At 41.6% G+C, this 19,772-nt stretch overlaps 1 protein-coding gene across 5 annotated transcripts in view; it reads left to right on the forward strand.

Annotated features, from left to right (window-relative positions):
• The window catches only part of LOC111865421 (A-kinase anchor protein 1, mitochondrial), a 123,413-nt gene that overhangs the window by 73,790 nt on the left and 29,851 nt on the right, over positions 1-19,772 (forward strand). The window contains exon 1 of one of the 5 annotated variants that reach the window (XM_023853445.2): positions 12,403-12,599. The exons of the other annotated variants lie outside the window; for them this stretch is intronic. The gene's annotated coding sequence lies outside the window, so the exon portion shown is untranslated. Of the gene's footprint in view, positions 1-12,402; positions 12,600-19,772 lie in introns of those variants that run through there. 5 annotated transcript variants of the gene reach the window in all.

Below are 19,772 nucleotides of genomic sequence, written 5' to 3' on the forward strand. Positions count from 1 at the left end.
TTGCTGTACCATGTGAGGATGGATGCCCATACTCAGGTTTGGAAACGTGCCATGCCTAGCTTCCCTTAATGCCAGTAATATGGAACTTGAGTAGATTTTTGGTGACTATAGTGTTCTCCTCACCTTTCCAGCAGTCGCAGTGAAATGCTCTGGCCTGGAACGTGAACCCCTAGTTTTGAAAATGAAGACTACTTGACTGAAAGATTCCCTTGGAATGTTGAACATTATTGTATGAAAACGGATGAACGGGCTTCATTTCGTGATAGGTGTAGTCTGGTTGTAATGTGGTGTATGGAAAGAATGGCGCCTAATTTCACAAATACTATACATGCCCGCCATGGAACTGCGAAGCCAAGTGTATAATTAAATACGGTTTACTTCCTAAATGTATGATGGAAACATTAAGTTCCTGACTTGTAGGCCTAATTGAAAATAAGCATCTGTGTACTTATAAGAGCGCATGTTCTCGATAAGATTATCCATGGTTGAGATGATGAATTAGTTCACATTCGTCTTGGATGTATGACGTTTTGTGTTATTGTGCGTCGTTATCTTAGAGAGAAAGAATTGGAAAAGTTAATCGCGTTTGCATATGATAAGTTCAATTTCGAAGTTATGCCGACGTTACCAATAAGCGTTCAACTTTCCTGTGTACGTCATATACATGTAGAAATGCTGTGAAATGCAAAGAATCGATCTCCAGACTCTAAAGGGGGTGTACGTTCTTGGCGTCTTAAACTATCCCACATTATTTTTTCTTGGCTCTAAGGAATTTTCTTCGCGTGTTGGACCGTCCGACATCCTCTGTCCGCTGAAGTTGGCACTTCGCCGACAAGCGGCGGTCGCTCGGTCTTTGAAGTTCGCTTGCGGACTAAAGGCAACGGAGTTGTTTTTGAGAATACTGTTTCGCATATGTCTTTACAACGTTCACGATCCATGCAATTTTACGCTTTGCTGTTACAGAGGAATAAGGTAGAAGTAGTTTTGCACCACCGAGGCAATTAATGCTTTATGGTAATTGTTGTGAACATCTTGTGAACGTAGTATGGAATTGTATTGCTCAGTCAGTACAGACTGACGACGGAGCTTTTATTATTGGCAGGAGTAGGGACGTTATTTCTTCCATCATGGGCCCACCCAGCCCTGTATTGAATGGCTACAGGTGGTGATGTGGCCAGAGAGTGCATCTGACACCCACCTCCATCTAGTGCCAAGTTACCTCTTCTTTGAACGGTGTTCAGGCATTCGGTAATGGATAGAGGCTTTGGCTAGCTAGGACATTAACTTGTCCTAATATAAATAATATATTATGTGAAAATGCGTAATTCGAAAGCCGAATGCACCCAATACCTCATTTATATTTAAAAAAGTATGCTTATTTCCCTGCTTATGTTTCACGACTGAAAAATTACGAACAGTTAATTTTACAGAACCAAGCAAGGTGTGGGGAAGAAGGCCGCAGCTGCACGTGTCAACCAATTGGAGCTTGCAGGCATTATTTCACTATTCACTCCAGAACCTTTTGTCTTCTCGTCTGCTGTCCAGAAACATAAAAATTAGAATATACAAAACTATAATTTTGCCTGTAGTTCTGTATGGGTGTGAAACTTGGTCTCTGACATTAAGGGAGGAACATAGACTGGGGGTGTTTGAGAACAGGGTGTTGAGGAGAATGTTTTAACCGAAGAGGGATGAAGTGACGGGAGGTTGGAAAAAACTGCATTATGAAGAGCTTCATAATTTGTACTCCACGTATAATTAGAATGATCAAGTCAAGGAGGATGAGGTGGGCAGGTCATGTAGCACGAATGGGGGAAACGAGGAATGCGTATAGGATATTGGTGGGAAAGCCAGGAGGAAAGAGACCACAGGGAAGACCAAGGGGTAGGTAGGTGGACAATATTATAATGGATCTTAGAGAGATAGGATGGGATGGTGTGGATTGGGTAGATCTGGCTGAGGATAGGGACCAGTGGAGGCCTCTTGTGAACACGGTGATGAACCTTCGGATTCCATAAAATGCTGGGAAATTCTTGAGTAGCTGCAGAATTGGCGGCTCCTCCAGAAGGGCTCAGCTCCATGAGTAAGTAAGTAAGGCATTACTTCACTCCAGTTCTTTCTGCAAAACGCCTTGGTGATACTTCTGTTGGCCAAATTGTTCGAAACTGTTTAAATGTTCATTATCTGTTCAGATATACTTTGCGGAACCTTAATTTGGCTTTCAATGTTTCGAATGAAGCAGAACGCTTCTAACTTTCCTAGAATGCCACAATGCGTACTCATTCAGGAACGACGTTGTAACTGGGGCCACGCAGTCGTCTTGTTTTATTACCCAAATACCGATAAATCAAAGGATTGTTGTGCATAAAAAATCATTATCTCAAATTTCCCAGTAACTTGCATTCGGAATAGACAAGTCATCTCCTTCAAGCCGGGAGGGCTCTTTCAAACAAGAAGCAATGCAAACTGTCAGCGATCGAAGCGCGGTGCTACTAGAGCATTTTTTGTTTAGAGAAGTTTCTACGGTCCTGTGTAATGTGGAAAATTGTGTTCTTGTGGAAGAGGTTAGACGATTTCCGATTGCAATTATGTTCCGAAAAACATTGAGATCTTGGCTTTTGCGTAACGGAGAGTTTCTCGAGACAGATGTGCTCACCAGACATTTGTAATTTTCCTTCGCTCCTTGATGGAGAGAACTGTGACCCATTCGCGAAAGATCGCGACATTAATTTATCGTATCGTATCGCTTGCAAATCATGCGGTTTTGGTTAATTTATGCCTGAGGTCAGTTATACTTGTAAATTAAGTCGGTTTCATTCAAAGTTATTGAAACTCAAGTGTCTTTTTATACCAGAATTATTAAACGTGGTCTGTTTTTTGTATTGAATACTTTTATCGTATTTTTAGTGAGACCGGATTTATCAGTAGATTACTGTTTTCTTATCTTATTTGTCACTATTCCAGCCTCGTGCCATCTCCTTTCTTTCTTACACGCACGGCTCTCTGCACTGATCGATTGATTCTACCGTAATATAACACCGTTTACTAGATTCGTATGAATAAGTCTTTGTTCTGTGAGCGGTAAGTGTTTTCTAACACACTGTCAGCTTTATAATACAGTTTTCATGTAGGTAGCACGTTCGGGAAGTGCTCATGTGGCCTCCAGATAACATTTGGTAACGTCATGGATGCGTTTAACAGATTACGAATTCTGTATAGAAGCCAACATTACCTTGTCATATGACTGATCTAAGGTAAGAGAAATGTTCTGCCCCTCGTAAGGGAAGAAATGATGTCCTGTCCAGTGTTATTACTGTAGGCGCAACATACAGTAGTGGGCATATATAATAAAACAATAGGGGGTCGTGTAGATTTTTGGCTTACCTACTTGTTCACTTGTGTTCAGTTCAGCCGGCTTCTGTGCGATTGGTTAAGTTTTTTGTCCGTATGTGCATGCATTTTAATGTACTTCTGCATTGGGTGTGAGCTGTTTGTGTAAGTAGCAGTTTCTCTACGTTTATTTCATGGTTTATCGTCGGTATGTCAGCCGTACATCTGTTACTAGTATATAGCCTTGAAAGAAATAAAATGTTAAACATTAATTGGGAATTATATGTGGGAGGAAGCTATCGTGGCTTAATATAAGACACTAATCTGGCCTCTAGAATGATTAATGAAATTCATATCAAAATAGTCTCTAATAATTGAGATTAGAATGTGGGTTTCCCGGATGTGACGCATGTCTGCTAATTACTGTACCTTTGCACTCTGCCTACTCGTATAGGATCCTTCCCCTGCCATGGCACTTCAATTTCATGGTTTATTGTGCTCTGTCAACTGCTGCTGTTGCCAAGTAGAATTGGAGATGCAGGGGTAGTTATGCATGACAGCTTGAAATAGTATGAAGGGTGGTTGGCTATGCGATGTTATGACATTGTATCACCTATTTTGAAATAAATGTGGTAGGTGTATATAATGTGGAAGCAGGGGGCTGTGGCAGATTTAAACTGTCGCTCCATTTACTTGATGGAACTGGGAGATTTCACGGAAATCCTTAAATATCAGTTTATTGCGGAACTCTGACCCTGTACGTCGTTCCTAGATGCTAGTGAGACGCGTTGCCATCGTGTGAGCGGTATGTTACCGAAACGGCTGCAGCATTCGCATGAAGTGAACAAGGAAAACAGGAGATCGTTCAAGATAGATAGGTACGAAACCCAGAAAAATTTCTGTTCCTGGATAATTCACTTCATTCACCATAACCTAGTTATTTGGTGTCAGTTAAAATATTTTCGCCCTCTAGACGTTGCCGTCTGCAAAGTTCACCTTTCCGATGTGTTCTTCAACCGAAATATTGTATGCGCTTTTTCTTCTCTGCCTTCCTGCGTGCTTTCCCTGTATCAGCCATCCGGGTTTAGCAACATTGACTTGATACTGTAAAGAGGCAAATTATGAATCTTGTATGTTATGTAAAGTTTCCGAATTTATTTATTCATTTCTGCCAGGTCCATCTTTCTTGGTAACGTAATTGTCATATCTTTTCAAAACTTATCCTTCCATATTGTCACTTTTACGTGATAAATTTGAAACTGTTAGAAGACACTTAACTCTGTACGAAGCCATTGAGAATATTTGCCAAGTATGTGAACACAGCTGCGCATGTTGTTACCTGAACGTCATATTTCTTTGTGACGAATATTATATTCATTTTACTGCCGCAGTTATGTGGAACTCACGTATTACTTGACTTACATTCGAATGTGAACGAGTCTGTCGTTTACACAATTACATGAACTGCTAATTACACAGCTGTTATATATTGCAACGCATTTCAGCACGTGAGACCGAAGGATCCGAAACTGTTAATATTCATTTCTGAAATGTGGCATATTTTGCAATAAACATCCGAAAGCATAATGTAAGTCATACTGTTTACGTGATATGCCCATGGATTATGGAGTATTCGAGAAGCGATTTGGACGCAAATTTATGGGCCTGCTTCCCTTTAATACATTTTTACCTCTCTGTACTGACAGAATTCACTCGTAGTTTTGCATTGTGTTCATCAATCGGGGCAGGCTAAGTTATTCTGTTAGAATTCCCATCTGTTCTTCATTTGTGGGCTGGATTGATGACAGTGCAGTTAAGGTGAGAACAAACTGCTGAGCGTTTATATTGTCATACATATTTTCTTCATCCAGAAAATGTACAGTGTACAAAGAAAGTAGCTGCTAGTCCAGCGGTACAGTACAGTACTAAATTATGGGCCTACATTTGTAGAATTATAGTCCCATGAAAGTCAGACTCCTTAAATCATGGTATATTACAGTATAAAATGTCAGCATGGTGCCTTACGCAAACAATATAGCCCTGTCACATTGCGAAAAGTATTTTGTATTCGTTTTCTCTTGCATGTCAAAATGATCATGGACTTGCCCAACTTTCTGCCCAGTCGGTGCAGGAACACCCTTCCCTTTGGCAAGGTAGCAGCAGCAGCAGCGTTTTCGTGCTGGCCCATATACGGCTATATTAGGTCTAGGGATGCGCAATTTTGTCATACCAGCTGTACGTGTTCCTTCATATATGACGGGAGTTACTGACGGAGTCGGTAAATGAATGAAATATCGTAATAAATTAATGGACTACAAACATTATACTTGACCACAGCCACATCTTCACATGCATGTGCTGAAATACTGGAAAAAGGTTTATGAGCAATGTGAACATGATGTGTTAGAACAAGGAAATGTCTGCCTTGCACTGCAAAGGAACAGCATATCACTTTACAAGATACCTCAGAAAGAGAAGTTGTAATTTACCAGCAAAGTTTTTTCAGTACAAACAGATGCGATATGCCAGTAACGACCTGCGTCATTATAGCAATCTAAAATGGCCTTTGTTTTCTAGTAATGCAAGTTTCTTGGTTGGCACGTGAGCTCTGACTTGAAGATGGCTGGTCCCCCCCCCCCATGGAAGTGACATCACAGTTAACGCATAGTTGCTTTCTAAAGTTTACTCCATAAAGGAGACGTATTAGTGAGGAGTTTAAGAAAATACTTGTACTATTCATGTATGTTAAGACTGTCTATAAGTTGGAGGGTACGCGGTAGCGTAGTTGGTTGAGATACTGTGCTAAAGCCGAAGGTAGCGGGTTCGATTCCCGATGAGGTCATTGGTTATTTTCAGTTGACCTAAACCTTCAAGCTGCACTATGGCCCTGGGGTGGGCTCAGCCTCTAACAGAAATGAGTACCAATAATCTTCATGGTTGCTAAAGGGCGACCGTCGCGTAAGGCTGACAACCTTACCTGTACCTGTGAGCCCATTGTCTAGACAGTGTGGGAGTCTTGACGTCTTACAACTCTATGGGCCTCCACGGCCTGTTACGGGGATAGCTTTATCCTTTATCTGCTTAATGTATTCCCATCTCCGCGTAAGATGACAGCGTAATAAACTTTATTGTAAAGTGTCGAAGTTTTATGAAAAAGCGACCGATTCCCAGTCCTCGGAGCTGCCTAATAGGATTCTGTCTTTCAGGATTCGTTTTAGGCTAAGATGCAAGATACTCTGGTGCTGAAAAGGAGGCGCATAAGATACTGTAAACTCAGAGTAACCACAGCCATTATTATACTTTGCATGAAGACTGGTGCATTGCGTTGTTTTTAAAATGCAATATTGGTTTCGTAATTCTTGCTTCATTGTTTTCCACATATTAGTTGTTATACCAAGACATTGTCACCCAGAACTTTAAATATGCGTGTACATACTTTTTCATTACAACTTTACCTTGTTAATATGGCAGCTAGATAGAGAAAGAAAATTAAAAGTCTGTATCCTCATGAACTCGTGTTGGGGTCTTCAGGGATCTTTCAGATCATTTTTCCGAAACGCCGCTGCCAAATATCAGACTTCTGTTCTCACCCTCCCCTATTCACAACTGTATTTATACGAGCTGTTTATATGGTTACAACAACAGAATGCCCAGATTGACATCAGGGGAACGTATACATGTAAAATCACTACACATTTTCATTTCTATTCGCTTTTCAGAAGGAACCGGGATAGCGCAGTCTGTATAGCGACTGGCAACGGGCTGGACGACCGAGAAGTCGGAGTTCGAGCCCCGTGGGGGCAAAAATTGTCTCTTCCTCCAAGTCGTCCAGACTGGCTCTGGGGTACACCCAACCTCCTATCCAATGGGTACGGGGCCTCTTCCCCCGGGGGTAAAACAGCAAGGACGTGAAGCTAACCACTCACCTCCAACTAGTGCCGAGGTCAAGAAGATGTGGATCTATACATCCACTCCCCCACACGCCTTCATGGCGAAGTGCTTAATTAGTTAAGCACAGGGACAATTTTACCTTTTTATTCGCTTTTTAGACCTTCCCAGAAACAAAAGTAATCGTTTTAATTTATTGTTTATGTAACACGCTCTCAGTAATGCAGTGTAGGCTACATAGTATCAGATAGTAGGATAATTTGTGTATGCTGCCTAGTGTGAGGTATTACTGTCCCGGCATTGTCCTGGGGAAACCGGTGAACATTACTAAACCGCCGGTGCCCCGACCGGGCGAGTTTCGAACAGGTCATCTCCCGAATGCAAATCAGAAGCGAAACATCTACGCCAACTTGCTCGGTAATACTAATTATGGTACATACGTTCTTGTCACTTGCGTACAGAGGAGGCAGGAAATTTGTTAGTATTTGCAGTAGCTGTGGATGTTTTTTTGGACACTCGTCGAATCTGTTCTGCCGGTTGGAAATGATGTGCTTGGTATAGAAAGGGCGCTGGTGTGGGGATATGACAGTGGGATAGATCCGAAATGCATACATCTGGGCAAGAATCTGATATAGGAAGGGACCTAGGCCTAGATGGGAAGATAGGTCTTAGTAATGAATGGATCTTTGTGAAATGGGGTGTGATGATGAGGGCTGAATTTATCTGGCTTATTGTGGGGTCTACTGGCATGCTTTTGTGAACACGGTGTTGAACGAAATTTGAGGTGAATATTAAGATTTACTTCTTTTCTAATGTGACACCTCGTGGTTTGGTGGATGTATACCAGCTAGTCCGAGCAAAGTGCTGCCTCGCGTCTTGAGAGTTTCTTGTGACTGATATTGAGCCTTCGGCTTCTGTGAAAGGTGGGGAATTCCTTGAATGTCTGAGCGACTGTTGCCTTCTCAAAGGGAACTCTGCTCCGTGATGTTAATTACGTAGTTTTTCTTCGAATCCACGAGGAGACGTCATATTACTAATACCAAAAAACATAAAATATTTGAATACCCAAACACGATTCTACGTCGCCAACTTTCATGCCACGGAAACGGGCTAAGAAGAAAAAGATGATGCAAAGTCATTGCACATGCTTTCTTATATACTGCTTGATGGATGACAGACTTATTATTTTGGTCCATTGCTTCTCTAGAAGATTAAAATATAATCGAGGTCTATCAAGCCGTTACCGCATTCCAAAAAACACTTTTTCATATTCGTCGGTCAGATTCTCGAGATCGATTTGTTTTAAGGATCACAGTTAGTAAAGTAAGTAAATAAAGCTATCCCTGTACCAGGCCGTGAAGGCCCATAGGGTTGTGAGACGTTGAGGGTCCCACATTATCTAGACAATCGGCTCAAAGATGGCGGTAAGGTTGTCAGCCTTACACGCGGCCGCGCTTTACTCCCCAGGAAAATTATTTAAGTAGCGTAGTGGTTTAGGCACTATGCTACAAGCCGGAAGGTCGCGGGTTCAAGTCCCGATGAGGTCATTGGATTTTTTTCAATTGACCTAATCCTTCCAGCCGCACTATGGCCCTGGGGTTCACTCAGGCTCTAACAGAAATGAGTACCAGGAATTAACGATCACAATACCTTTTCATACTACCTATATGAGAAAGTAAAAGTGCACACTTTTGTGACGATCAGATGAATACATGGTATCTGTTACTAAAGAGAAAGTCAGACAAGTATTAATTGCAGCCTCACCTGAGGGTTGTGACAGTACATAATTAGTTCACAGTAATTAATCATTCACCATTGTACTAATTCAGAAACGTAAAGGACGTTTCCTCACGGTAGCCGAGCGGTCTAAGGCATGTACTGTCTTCGCTCGCTTGGAAACCGGGATCGTGAGTTCGAATCCCTCTCAGGGCATGGATGTTTAGTTTGTGTGTGTGTGTGTGTGTGTGCGTTTTTCTGTGTTTGTGTACAGGTAGAGGCCTTGCGACGAGCCGATCACCCGCCCAAGGAATCCTACCGAACGTGTAAGATCTAGAAAAACCGAAGTGAACGGAGAAGTTCGTGGAGGTAGGCCTAGGCCCACTGGGGCTGTAGTGCCAAGGGGGGAAAAAAGAAAAAAAAATGACGTTTCCGATGATGCAAATTAATTGCGCGTTTTGTGTGCATTAGGTGATAAAAATAAGTTATGCGGATGGATACAATAACACTTAAGCCTGTATCCATGACTTAAAAGTACGCGAAAACGTGATCATCAGTTGCATGGCAGAGTTTTGATGCCGATATAGTATTGCTATTTTTATTATAATACGTTATCTGTGACATCTAAAAGGGCGAAAGGGACTTAGTATCCTGTATCGAAACGTACCTTGCACCACAAATTATTGTCCAAACAGCATATTACCTAAGGTGCCTGATACTGTTATCGTTTTGTCCGTAATTTGACCAGACAGTATTTGGTGAAGAGTATAAAATCATGAAGCTTCTCTATATGCAATTCCGTTCATCCGTTTCTTGCCTGTTTTTATACTCTTGTGCCTATGTGTCCTGTTCATCGCCTGGTTAACAAACTTCCGCAGTCTATGTTAACTTCTTGTGTGGGCCTACCACTGTTCACATCCATACAAAACAACAAATAAAATTATAATATATATTCTAATATTTACGTTTTAGCAGACTGGAAGGCAGCAGATTCAACTTAATGAATATTTTAGTTATAGTGACTACAACTTACAACTAAAAATCCTGTGGTTCTAGTCCAAGTGATATAAGAAAGATGATGTTTCCTTTATGGCTTTGTATCTGGGAAATGTAATCGTTGGTGCTAGAATTGATGCTGGAGTTAGGTGTGGTATGATTTTGCTTGAAAAATATAAAGGCATAGGAAGTTATGAAAAACCTCTTTGGTTTCAAACGAGCATGCATTTTAAATTATTAACACTATTTACTTGCTCCGTTCTACTTTATGCTTATAAAAACATCTTCTTCAGTCCTATTCGTCCCCATGCTAATTACCAAGTAAAAGTAACATTATAAAGTAGTGACGTTTTCGATTGTTTCGTCATTTCTGCTGTTTCCGATTCTAAACCATGGCTATTAGAAAATCGGACAGATTACGGACCATCTGGAAGGCCCTCGCGGACCGCACTCTGATATCCGTTGGCTCGAGCGACGCGATTCTGTATCTGAATCATCTTTAAGCCCACCAGTGTTTTAATGAGTCTAATGATACTTAGAATAATAAAAGTCATTTCCTCCGGTTAGTTACAGGCCTGCATTTGACGCGGAATGAGAAGGGGCATCACGTTCAAGAATTGTTAAGTTCCTGTTCGTCTTCATGGAAATGCCGTAACAGCTCGGATAAAAAAGCTGGCTTGTTATTATATGGCCTTCAGTTTCTATGTTCGGCACCAGGCTGCAGTACGAACGCAGGTTGCTGCAGGTCCGTATTTAAGTGTCAAGGTTCAGCATTTATGGCATGATACTGCAGTAGATTTACTCGAATTTAAACGAAACTGTTCCCAATTAAGCTACATTAAAACCTGAAAATTTTCAAATACCCTCCAGTTTAAATATTTCTCCGCCAAATACCGGCATTCTGTCGTCGGAATCATACGAAGTCTCAGTTGTGTTCGTAAATAAGTTCTGTGTTGATACCGGATTGCATTCCATTCCTTACGTTGCCGCGTACGAGCTTGGTTTTCCATGAAAACCTACACCGTGGTATAAGAAACTTAGCTCTGCTGTAGGTTACAAATATCCGTAACTTTGTATAATTTTGTGCCAGTTTCAGCCTTTCCAACAAGTCTGGAAAGGAAGTCTTTGTTAGGACCTTACAAACCGGAGGGGGTCTTTGTAACACCTCCTCCAGTCCATAATTATCAAACATTAAATTAAACAAGAACAACCTAGAAAATGACTAGATTAGAATGTCAGTAAGAGGCAATCACATTAGTAAGTACTGAAGTTGGGTTAAGGCAGGGATACGTTCTATAGATGTAGGCAGTTGTGTGATTATTTAGGAACAAAGATCGCATTTGCCAGGAATAGAAGAACTGATTCTCATGAAAATAAGTGTGGTATTCCTGTGCAGTGATTTTCAGCTTCTTCTATCGTACACTGTACAGTTCGAGTGACACTGTGCAAATATAGTATTCAATGGATATATATATATATATAATTACAGAAATTGTAATCCCTTTATGTTGTATTGAAATCGGAGAAAGTTGTGTTACCCACATCGAACATTCGGAATTAAGTGCTCGGTAAAAGAACGTGTTAAAGAATGTGTTAGAATTTTCCCATCGGCATATAAGAAAACGAAAAGTAATTGTAAATGACGTATTTAGACTCGGCCGAAAGCATGTAGCAATATGCAGAGCAACCTGTATAGCTGTTTAGTCACTAAACGGGGATGAAAGGTAAAAGTCGATAATTGTAAAATAGTGTACTTGTACTTTCCCGAATGCGCAATGTGTAATACAAGTACAACGCTAATGCAATTTGCGGACCGGCGTACATTAAACACTTCACACACCACCAGTTGATAAAACACTATTCTAACAAGATGGTATCTTTATAAATTCATATGCGGACTGGTCAGTTTAGCCTTGGGGCTCCCCTCAGCCATAGGAATCTACTCTTCCATTTCTGCGGCAGGAATGCTGTTACTGCTGGGCAGTCTATATCCAGAAATCTATGAGTCGAAGTAATGGTCAGTGGTGTTTGTATTCTTCGTCGCTTGACTTGAAGATGTAGAAAGTGATTTACCTGACCGGAATTTGAAAAGATGGAAGCAAAAGGCAATTAATCGAGATGAGTGAGTACTGCCGTGAAGAAGACCAAGGTTCTTAAGAGCTCCGTAGAGTCAGGGAGGAAGAAAATTCGTCGCCAGTGTGAATATTTTAGTCACCGTGACGATTTGATGCCTGACGTGGCCATTATCGCACGTAATTGTACAGAGAGCACGTGTGTTGCACTTTCGCAATGAACGGTTATGTCGTTGCGCAATTTCATGAAATGTTTTACGTGATTCTCAGTACGATTCCATACCCCTCGTATCACATGAAAGGGATGATCACTTGTTGTTGCCGCCCTGTGATGCAATTCTACGTCGTTTTTAGCCCCCTGTGTGACGTCACGGCGAACTCAGTATTGACCGATGCGGTCTAACACGGAACAGCAGCCGGTTAAACCTGAGTTGACTTAGCTACGATACCAGTGTACAGTTGTGGCTGATTGCAAATCACGTGGAAGATACCTATTCTGTTGCCACTGCAGGAGTACAAGCTGTGGGTGAGGTGGTATTCGAGCCCGCTGGTCAGCTTGAGCGGCAGGGTTAGCCGCGCATAAGTGCACGTGGCCATGTTAGTATCTCGCGTAGAATTATAAAAGTGTTTGTGGGTGAGAATGTTGTGTGTTTTGTACTAGTGAGTGTTGCTTTGACCCTATTTTAGGACAACTGACGTAGTACTATTCTACATTGAAAACCATTCCTTGTTATTTCCTCTTAAATTAAATCCGTGCATAATGTAATATCGGCGTACATATTAAGTGTAGACACATGGCGTCTCCATTACAAGACCAACTGGTTAGTGCTTTGTATTCTGAGAATCTTGCGAAACACACAATTACATTGTGTGAACAAAATTCAGATCTTGTGTTAAAGCAGGTAGTGCATGTGGCGGTTATCGCTTTGCTTTAGAGGGTTGAAGGGCGAAACATCATTTGAAGCATATACTGGGCGTGAGGTCACCGTTACAGTCTTATTGTTCTGTTTTGTCGGGAAAGTGTGATTAGTTTACGTGCTTTTTACATGTATTTCTTTTTGCAGATGATTTGTTTCGACCATCTTTACGCTATTTCAGAAGAGTGATTGCGTCGTTCTCTGTGTATTTGTTTAATGCTCGGGGAGCCATTTGCATGGCAGAGTGAAGATTATAGTACTGTTGACTATCTTCGTTCTTACTGTCCCTCCAATAATTCTGTAGGCATACCGTCATAACTGCAAATTTATGGTGCATGAAGGGCTGTGCTGCTCGTGTCAAGCTATACTTCTTTGGAGATTTCAGCTTTTCATATCGGTAAAGATTTGGATTGAAATTTGAATTTCTTACGGCGGTGACTATGAAGATCACTGCCTTCTGGGATGGTGCACCATATACATAGGTACCAGCTTTTCGGAGGAACGTCACCAAGGTAGATGGAGGTGAGATGGATGCAACAAAATCCTCCTAGACGTCGGTACCAGTATACCAAATCACACGGCGTCATGTGCCTGAAAACAACAAACATTCGAGGTTTAAATTTTATTCTGTGTCGTCACCTTAGAGACGCAGATAGTTCATCAGACTGTACTGCGTCACAACCCAGAAGACCTGAATCGAAAGTTGCTTTTTCACTCGTAATGTTGCATGTTTCTTGAAGTGGGTCGGGTTCAGCCCCCCGAACTTTGTCATATAGACCTATGGCATTATTTTTTTTTTCAAATTACAGTGTTGCTGTATTCTGATACTAGTTACAAACATAAATATGTTTCTCTATTCTAACTGAATTTCCGGACGTTCAGACACTTGCTCCTCTTTAAATTCTTCCGGCGAAACGTCGTAATGAATACGGATAAAAGTGATGTTTCCGTATGCTGAGTTCCCACTGGTATAGCTGTGCATTGACTCAGAATGTTATCACGGGTGTTCGCCCCGTCGCGTTTGTGATTTTCCACACGCCCGCATGAAGTACATCATGCACAAAATTCTATATTGCTTGGACAAGGTGTGTGTGTGTGTGTGTGCGTGCGTGTGCGTGTGTGTGTGTGTTAGTACAATGTTACCTGCCGGTGGTTTAGCATTTCTCAATGAGCTCCTTGTTCTCAGATGTTGGTGTGCCCCTTTTTATACATCGTACAGATGGGTGGTAGGACTATTTACAGGACACTCACCTAAAAGGACACCTTTTCAAACTTGGATTGACAGATGACCCCACTTGTGAACGGTGCCTAGAAAAAGATTAATCAGCCACACACATCCTATGTAATGTGAGACCATAAGGCCGCGCCATAGCTCAAGTGGCTAGTCTCTGGCTTCCCACCGCGGCCCGTGTTCGATCCCGGGTCTGGTCAAATGGGATATGTGGTGGATAATGTGGCGCGGGGGCGGGTTTTCTCCGAGTACTTCGGTTTCCCCTGCCAATCTTCATTCCACCAAATTCTCCATCATAATCACCCGGGGCAGGCTACAGTAGGCCAATCAGTGGCCGCCGTGCCGAGTGGACCCAGTCGGAATTAAAAAAGAAATGTGAGGCCATGGCCTGTTTTAAGATTTCGTCACCTGGTACAGTTTTTTATGGAACCAAGTGACTACTATGACGGCCCCATAAACGAAGCCCTACATTTCGTTTGAAGTGTAGGTTTGTTAGAGGGTTTATCAAAAAGCGGGAAGCACAATAGATCATTGAAGGTCGCGGTGCAAGGCCGGAGTATCATGGCTCACCTCTTATGCAGCCCATCCATCCACGCATCGTATACGTCTGAGGGGAAACTGACCAGACTCTAACGGAATGCCATTCTATACAAGAATATTGGCGCCGAACTGAAATGTCCTTTTGAATTGTAACAAGGAACGGAAAAGAAGTAAGCGCTATTGTACGTGTAGGTAGTAAGATAATGATTAGCGAGAACAAGTGACCTTTTAATCGGCTAAATCAGTAAGCACCGGTATAACAGTTTTTAATTGAATGCGAAACCTCTTAGTTCCGTATTCCTTTCAGTAGTAGCACATAGCTTGAAATGGCTTCGTTATACAGTATATCTGATTGGCTTGTGTTTTTCTTTCAGTTTTTCATTATTAGTGTCTCCTGCAAAATTGAAATCAGACGAACAATCTGCAAAATTTCTATGTCTTCACGTAACAATGTCTGATTTCCCGTTCATTTTTAGGAAAAGGTACAGGTCTTCACCGTCGATATACGTGTATCTGTACCGGAATTCTTGCGGACAAAGAGAGCTGCTTTAGTTCATATCGTTACGTCATAGTTTGACACAACGTCGATGGATAATTTGTTTAGTTTAATAAAAAGGCCAAGTAAATGAAGTGGTTGATACTAATATGTGTTGTAGTTAACTCGGAGCAGAATCCTTGAGAAGCTAGTTGTTGCTGTTGCTGTAGCTAGTCAGGAAGTGTCGCCATTGATATGGAAATTTGAAGTCCAATACCATGTTCCCAACACTCGGCCACTAACCCCTCTCCGGAGCCAGATGAATCCAGTTCACATCGTCTCACCTATTTCTAAGATACGCTTTAATATTATTTTCTCGTCTGAACCGAGGGTTCCCATGTTTGCTCGTCCTTTAAGGGTGCCCGTTTTAAATTGTGTATCCATTTTTCAAGAAGGGTTCACAGTACTCTAATGCAGTGCTTCTCAACCGCCGGGCCGTGGCCCAGCAGTGGGCCGCCAGAGGCTCTGGAATTTGTCATTTTCATTTTCTAAGCATTTTTCATGAATAAATATTTTATAGTTCGCTTAATGCATGAACTTTAACAAAACTGGAAAGGTATTTACGAGTAAATTTGTTGGAACCGGGCCCTCGTCTTATAAAGAAAGAACTTACCGGGCCGCGGTCTCATAAACGTTGAGAACCACTGCTCTAATGGAGTGCTGTTGGTTCAGGATATGGAAGGGTGTGGCATGAACGGTTATGCGGACAGTCTGTTTCCTATTATCTTGGTCATGCCCGACGCACGTGTATATAGTAGCTCGAGCAAGCACCTTGGGATCGAGCGAGCGACAGTCCGGTTTATGTACTGAACTGAAATGTGACTTTTTGTAGCCGAAGGCCCGGGTGGAGTTCACGTACCGAGATGGTTGTACTGATACTGGAAGGCGCACATTTCCTCCTCCAGTGGGCGTGGCGAATTCTAGTGGGTGACTGACACCGTGCAAAATTCAGACTAGCGTTCGTGTAGTAATTGACGTATTAGCTATGGATGACGTAAAAATTGCTTGTGCTTGTCTTCCTGTTACTGATCGCACCCTTAACTGGACAAGGGCTTATTTTTTTATTATGGAGAATGAGAGGAGAAGCTGTTTTTGATTGGATATTTAATTTGTTTTCATGCTTTATTGCCCATAGTTGCAGTAATGTTCTGTCAGTGTACTGTAACGTTTTCAGAATGAGAATATTGACTTTTTATGGACGTAGTTTACATTGATCGTGGTCGACAGAATGTAACATTTTTGGGGAAGGTCAGAAACCGTATTGGAACCAGTTTAGTTGTCGGAATGTTTCTAAGCATTTTAGTTGGTGTTAACGTACAGTAGTACGTGATATTAAAACTGAACAAGTGGTGCTATCGGCAGAGGTGAAAACTGTGTTTAAATGTTTTACATTGAACCAAGTGTTAACGAAATACAGGCGTATATTTGTATTTAGATATCGATGTGAACTGAATTCACTGATTTTGTTTGGAAACACATTTTTGTGTTGTTACCACTGATATTATACTTCCACGGGACTGGGCTGTTTGGAGCCATTACGAGGTTGAATGTTCTTCCCTTTGGTCTTAGGCACTCGATGCTTTTTCCTGTATGAGTAGGCTGATGTCTCTATGTTACTTTAAAGATGTGTAAGAATACAGAATGTGAAATTGAATTAGACCGATCGAGCCAGAATATTCTTCTTGAGAACGGACGTCGAATCTTGAAAAATTAATTGGGTAATGCGAAACTCCCGTGTGTATTAAACGACATTTTGAAAACTGTTTATTTATTTGTTATCGTGAGAGTAATGAATTGGAAGGGTCGCTTGTAAGAAGCGGTTGGCTTCTTTTAGAGATCTGCTACGATATTCGCTTGAAAATATTGATAGAAATATACACAACCTTACATTGTAGACGATCCGGTTGAATTCGGACCTGTGTTGAATAGATATAACGAAATGTTCGGCGTGCGCTCCTCCTCCGTTTAAGGACTAACATAATGTGAAGAACTATTTCATGTTTTTTCAAGTGTCTCTGTCTCTAGAGAAACATAGAGAATAATAAACTCCTTGCCTTTCAGTGCGCAAGCAAACTATACCGACCGAGCGACCGCCGCTTGTTGGCGAAGTTTAGTGCCAACTTTTGCGGATAGAGGGTGTCGCTTGGTCAGCGCAACGAATTCCCACGGCCATTAATCTCGGTTTTCTAGACCGGAAAACATAGAGCATATAACATAGAATGGTTGCGTTGTAGATTCGTTGCATTGCTATCTGTATATCCTCGAGTGTAAGGCATCGAAATTCAGCTGCGACATTGATTGTCGCTACCATGACCGAAGAATCACTCTTTTTATATGTTTAAGATAAAGTAATTGTAAAAATTCTTGAACTTGTCTCAAGATTTCTCAAGATTGTGACGGCGGGACCAAAAGTATCTTTCGAAACGACTGAATCTTTATATTATGTGTCTGTACTTACCCTCTAAACAGATCACTGGATTTTCTTACTCTGTAGAGTGGCGGGCCCTGAGTAACACTTCATGGACCGAATTTCCCAGGCGACCATGCAGTCCCCAATAGAATGAGTGAAAATCACGCAAGTCCGTTAGAAGATCGAAAAACTTTTTTTTTCTCCTTAGAAAATCTTAATGCGGTGCCTTTGTTTGCATATCCTGCATGGATTTTGGTGCTTACCATGGAAGAGTAATAATTTTATGAATTCGTCCAGTGAGAAGTTGTGAACAGAGGAGACGTATAGATTAAAAGGAGCTTTCGTTTCACTTCCATACCAATCCGAATATCTGAGGAAAAGGTTGTAGAATGTAATGTTTTATTCGTAATACCATGTAGCCCACAAACAATAAAAATTAAGCCATGGCGCCCATTTATCTTTCAGCTTTTATTTCTTAATCTGAGGCATTACTGTGTGAAACAGTGGTTAGAGTGCCTCGAACATGACTCCATGTTCGTTCAAGTGTTGTAGATTTTGATCACGGCGTACCGGCGTTTTTACACATGCAGAAGAGCGTTTAATGTGAAACTCTGAGAAATACCGAATTTGTACGAATGAAATTTAACCCAATTAGGTCCATACGGTTTTGAAAAATTATTGAATTGGTTTGCGTATTTCGGGAATGCCTTATAATTAAAAAGTGTAGTTTGAAATATGTCAGTGAAATTTCAGAATGTGGAGGCTGCATTCACGTGAAGCAGTCTATGATATTCGGCACGTACAGTATGAAAATCACTGTTTTATTATACCACTGAGGTGGTCTATTGTTTTAGCTCACTGGTAATAATTATAGGGTCTCTGGTTAGGTCCTGGTGGTTGCTGACACAAATTAAGTTCATGAAATAAGATGGAAGTGGCGGTATAATAAAAAACAGCCAGACAAGTTGGCATCAGTGGATTCAGTTTCTGGAACGTCGTGTGTGTCTTATATTGTCCAATTGAAAAGCGTACTATACCATCAAGGAATCAACTGAAAGAAACCTTTCGATACTCATTAGATGTGCTCCCCTATGTGTGAAGCAATGTTCATTCCTTCTTACAGTAAAATAGAATGCGAATCGAATTCGGTGAATTGTTCGACAGTCTCAAATTGCGATTGCTGCACGTTATCGCCGTGGAGAGAATAGATGACCAGTTTTACTGGGAGCAACATCCTTGGGCCCAATGCAGTGCCGATCTGTTCTTCCATGTATCGTGAATACCATGATGTTGGAAACTTAGAATTTTTGGCTCCTTTATACTACGGGTCCTGTATAGTAAGGAAACCGCATTTACAGCTTATGTAATTTATGTCGTAAATGACGCGGTAATTAGTTTAACGTCTGATCACAGGATGTACACATGACCACAGAAATTAACGGCGTCCTATATCCGCACTTCGTGAAAACCAGCTCTTGCGCGAAGTTATTTGCACGTCCTCCTTACAGTTCCAGCTCCTTCGTTGGCACTGCATCCTTATACATGCAGAGAGTTTTGTAGGAGTCATCTAGTCCGTCGTCAGCCTTCAGGTAACACTATAAAATGCAAATCTATTTCCCTGACTGAATTCGAACCCACTGTCACCATGTACAGACTGTTTGCAGTATATTCGTATTATACTGAATGACGGCGGTGAGCACAACCTCGCAACATAGCGGTGCTCAAGATTTCTGATGTAATCAGAAGTTAGAAAAGGGATCAGGGACGTTTTTCCGTGGCGTAATATTTCCTCGTATGGGCCTACATATAAAGAAGCTCTGTAAGCATGAGATATATCCCAGAACCGTCAGACAGTAAAATATGAGCGTGAGTCCCGTGGGACTCCGAACCAAGAACCGCTGTACTGGAGACGGCCAGCAGCAATTTAGCAGGCAGGCAATTAGCCAGTGGCATAAAAAACTCCATGATTTTAGTCCGCAAGTGAACTACGCCTCTGTGGTCTAGTGGTCAGAGTTCCTGGCTACACATCAAGAGGTCCGGGTTCGATTTCCGGCTCTACAATTTTTTTCTGAAAAGTAGTGGGTCTCGAACGGGGTCCATTCAACCTAGTGGTGATAATTGAGGAGCTGTTTCAAGG

Source organism: Cryptotermes secundus, unplaced genomic scaffold (genome assembly GCF_002891405.2).
Source record: "Cryptotermes secundus unplaced genomic scaffold, Csec_1.0 scaffold343, whole genome shotgun sequence".
NCBI lineage: Eukaryota > Metazoa > Arthropoda > Insecta > Blattodea > Kalotermitidae > Cryptotermes > Cryptotermes secundus.